Source organism: Nelumbo nucifera, chromosome 6 (assembly GCF_055504915.1).
Source record: "Nelumbo nucifera cultivar China Antique chromosome 6, China Antique-T2T, whole genome shotgun sequence".
In the NCBI taxonomy this organism is placed as follows: domain Eukaryota; kingdom Viridiplantae; phylum Streptophyta; class Magnoliopsida; order Proteales; family Nelumbonaceae; genus Nelumbo; species Nelumbo nucifera.
Genome location: NC_142654.1, coordinates 27,570,501 through 27,574,994, shown reverse-complemented (window position 1 = coordinate 27,574,994; position 4,494 = coordinate 27,570,501). Strand labels below are relative to the sequence as shown.

General features: G+C 37.6%; 1 long non-coding RNA gene across 2 annotated transcripts; it reads right to left on the bottom strand.

Moving 5' to 3' along the window:
• Positions 1-494: 494 nt before the first annotated feature.
• Positions 495-3,594, bottom strand: LOC148790708 (uncharacterized). 2 transcript variants are annotated; one of them, XR_016077812.1, is made up of 3 exons: positions 1,672-3,594; positions 1,196-1,321; positions 495-845 (listed from the first exon to the last, which is right to left on the bottom strand). It is a non-coding gene; the product is annotated as an uncharacterized LOC148790708 (long non-coding RNA). The 2 variants fall into 2 exon arrangements; XR_016077813.1 differs by having other exon boundaries at positions 495-768; positions 1,672-3,590.
• Positions 3,595-4,494: the final 900 nt, after the last annotated feature.

The following is a 4,494-nucleotide window of genomic DNA, read 5'->3' as shown; positions in this document are numbered from 1 at the left end:
TGATGAATGTGTTGCTAGGTTACTCAAAGATTCCTATAGGGATTCGGGCGTATCATAAAAACCCTATTGAGGGACTTCATCTAACAATTTAAGCTTTTTAGGTTGAACGGTTTTTTGACATCCATTTGATTACTTTAGCTCAAAACTCCTTACTGCTGGGCCAAAATAAGCCCTTAATTTACAGATAATTTTCAATTACAATAATGAAAGTTTTTAGAGAACTTATAGAATTCAATTAAAAAACCCCAATGGAGGGTGAGGAATGTGGTTGACGTAGATTGAAGAATTGAACATATAGATCAGGGTTGAACACTGAAGATTTTTGTAATAAACTATGTGATCAAGAATTAATTCTCAACCCATATAGGGGAGGGAAACTTATAATTAGGCCCCAACCAGCAATCCGCCAAGCCTAGTTGCTTGGCAGTAATCAGAACCCTTTATGGCCACTTATAACTGCACCAAGAAATTAATGAGAAAGGAAAAGAGAGATCTTTCACCATAAAAGTCTAGCTAGTGGTTTCATATCTTACAATTACCAAGCATCAGCAAAACCAGAAACGTGAATGAGAGAGATGTTCAATATTCCTCTAACTTATTCAGACTCTATTAATGCTGAATTGTAATGTTAAGATTGGTGCAAATGTGATTCTGGAGTGGTTGTGATCGCCTTCATACATCACAATCAACATAGTAGGGTCTTCTAGACACCTCTCCACATGCTTTCTTGCAGGACATCCCCTCATGCTGCTGCATTTGTAATAGCTCCTATATGATCACCATTAGCCATGAAAGAAACTTCAATACTGTTATCAGCTTGTAGGCCTTACTCTGAAATCTTATCACTATATATAAGAAACAGAAATATTAAATTATTATTAGTCTTTTTGTCAACTAAACTTATATATATATATATATTCCATGATCAAATCTTATTCTATGTATCCATTTGGTGGATGGCACATAATATATAACAATTGAAGATACCCAACTTTATATCTGAAAATCTAAAAGATAGGAAGCATATAAGAGCAGAGATGATCATCTCTCCTTGTCCGGATGACATGTAAATCCCTTTTGTTGATGGAAACTAAGGTATATGTTTATGAAATAGCAACAAAATGTTACACTCAACAATCTCTTGTTTCATAGACGAATTCAATTAAGGGAGGACTGATGAGAAATACTGACATACCTTGAATATGGAGATCCTTTAATGGGCTTTTGCCCGTATTTTTTCCATGAAAAATCATCTTGAGGTGTATCTGCTAGCTTGCTACTTATAGCAGGAACTTTGATTGTTTTATTTATCCTCAGCTTCCTATCACCAATGAAAGAAGATGAAGTACGTAGTGAAATGATAGGAATAGAAAAAACCATCATTACGATAGACGAAAAATGAAAAGCCACAAATTATAGTAATCAAAACAGCTGCATGAACCAGAGAATAACAAACTATAATTAATTGGCATTTCCTAAGGTGACCCATAGAAATCTCAAACAGAGAGCTTCAAGGAAAACTCTATAAAGAAGAAATTAAATAGCAGCACAGGAAATTAAGCAATTCAAGAAGAAAATTATTACCAAAAACGTGTTTAGCAACATTAATGGATTTTACGCATGCATACAAGTCAAAAACAGAAGAAAAGGTAAGTATACGAGGAATAATACCTTCGTCTTGGAGGAAGAGAATATGGAGGAATCATCCTGAGTGGCCAGACTTTCCCAGACGGAGTAATGATGGCCGTCCATACTAATTGTAGAAGTGAAAGACTGTTCTGATAAAAGATGGTTCAGGCCCAAGAACGAGTTCTTCGAGATAACATTATTGCTGTTTTCGTAGTAACAACGATGTAAGGGTGATTTTTGTACTTGCCCATATGAGCTGAGACTGTTGGAGAGTGTCAGAACAGGTGGGGAACAAGTACTCCGTGTGGTAAGTGTCTGTGCTGTTGTTATGGTAGTTCAAGTTCTTTGATTAAAAAATCATGATAATCCATCAATTCATTGGGATTAACATGGGTGAAATTTGGCAAGGGACCCTTCCTGATTCTCTTGTGATCTGATAGAATTGATGCATCAAGAAGTGAAACCAATTTCATGAATTCACTTATAGTATCTTGAGCAATCATGCTCAATTCCTGGGTACTTCTTTCTCGTGTTTGAGCAGCAGAGATATAGCTAAAAATGAGGTGGGCACATCTGAAACTTCTCTCTGCAAATTGCTGGGCTTTCTTATCCCACCCGGGACTGGGTGTCGTGTAGAAACAGAAACTGGATTCCTCCTTCATAATGAGCTTCTTACACTGTAATTCGACAAAAGAATTATATTATGACTACCTGATCGGTGAAGCGTTGACTGACAGAAACCAAGAGTGGAACTCCATAAAAAGTAGCGAAACAACCATTACAGACCACCTTCTGCAACTGGGTCTGATCTTCTTGATCAAACAAACTAGTCATTGTAGCATAATTTCAAATAAACTGATGCCAGAAAGCAAAATAGAATCCAAAATCTATAAATTCTATCAAGTAGCCGGCAAGAACACACGTCACATGAACGCACTTCAAGGGGGCTTATCTTGGGTTAACATTAAGTGATCAAATCCAACACACATTCCCAGATGGTCAATGGTGCCTTGTGTCAGTGAAAGAAAGGGAAAGCGAAAGAAAGGGGAAAAAAATCTATGCTCTATAGAACATACCAAAGAAAATGGATCGACCTAAGAAAAGTCTTCAGCTGGGAGATGTTTTGAACTCCCTATGATGCTTTATTAACAAGTATTCGTCTTAATTTTTCAACGAGAAATAGAACATTACCAAAAGAAAAAGAAAGGAAAACAGAGAAAAAAAAAAAACTAAACTTAAAGGAAGCTGAGAATCAATGAGTAGAACCAACAACTACAAATAGTCAGTAGTTCAGATCAAGGAACTCAGTTGCCAGGTGTACGGTGCAAAGAATAATGTGGAGGGAATTTGATGTACATGACATCATTCCACTTGCCCGTGAATCTATTCCACTGACCACCCAAGATCAACTCCATAGCTTGTGAGTTGTGTGACTAAGACTGATAATTTATCTCTTCTTCAGACATGACCCTAAGAATATACAGTAGTCATTGGAACAACGGTGGATTAAAGGGTTTGGTGTCTTCTAATAAGTAATAATCACTGATTTTACTTTTATCTCTGTTCATTGTTTCATTCTTTGCTGCTTCTGTATCATTGGGACTGCTCACCGATGTTGCCAGGTTAAAAATTCCATGACCCTAAGAATATACAGTAGTGATTGAAGATTTTTCTATGACGAAAGTAAACAACCAGGTATACGAGTGTGCTATATCCTTCCTGAGTCGTGCATCAATAAGATATAGAGGACGGTTGGAATTAAAATCAGAATAAATAATTCAAATATGTTTTCCTCGAGCTATAAATACCCATAGAATTTATTATGGCACATTGATTGCATGATGTAGGGGCATGTCAGATTAGCAAGAGGACCCCAATAAATTCTCCATTCATCATTTCTACTGCTATCTGAAAAATGTAATTAGGGATAAGGAGACCACCATGATTCTAGGCCCGATATGACCATGTTGGCCGTGCTGGGCCTGGGGTTTTACGTTCACGGGCCGACATGGCACGGCATGACTAAGCGGGACATGTCGCCCGCAGCCCACGGGCCAATATGACCCATATATATTTTATATATATATAATATTATATCTATTATATAATTATATAATAATATATTAATAAAATAAATATATTTTTAAAATTTATTATACTATTTTATTTAATTATTGCATATATAAGCAATTTTATACATAAAGTTCATATAAAATTAAAATTTTAAGTTTTTTGTTAATTTTTTTTAAATAAATAGCTTTGGCCCGATGCACGGCCCGACCTGGCCCAAAGCTCAGCCCAAGGCATGACATAGGCCCGCATGGGCCTGGGCCGTAGGCCGTTCCGAGCTGACCCCAAAATTTTCACCAAGGAGGGTGGCACGACCCATGACGGCCCGCGAGCCAGCACGACACGACCCGCACTTTGCGAGGGCCGCCACGACCCACTTTACACCTCTACTCCTACCAATTCTCTCTCTCTATTTCTTAAAATTACAAGAATGCCACACTCTCTCTCTTTTGCTTTTTTTTTCATTACAAATTACAAGAATGACACTCCTACCAACTCTCTCTTGCTTTTTCCTTACAAATTACAAGAATGCCACTCTCTCCTATCAACTCTCTCTCCTTATAAATTACAAGAATGTCATTCTCTCTTGCCATCTCTCTCTCTCCTTATAAATTACAAGAATGCCACTCTCTCCAACTGAGGAAGACCTTAGCTCGGCATCTCAACTGTTAGGGGACTTGCAATCAAAGGTAGTCGAGCTCGAGCCGAGCCAAGCTCGAATTTTTTAGCTCAAGCTCAAGTCTCTAATTCGAATCGAGTCCGAGCTAGACGACACCTTGACCAAGCTAGACGACA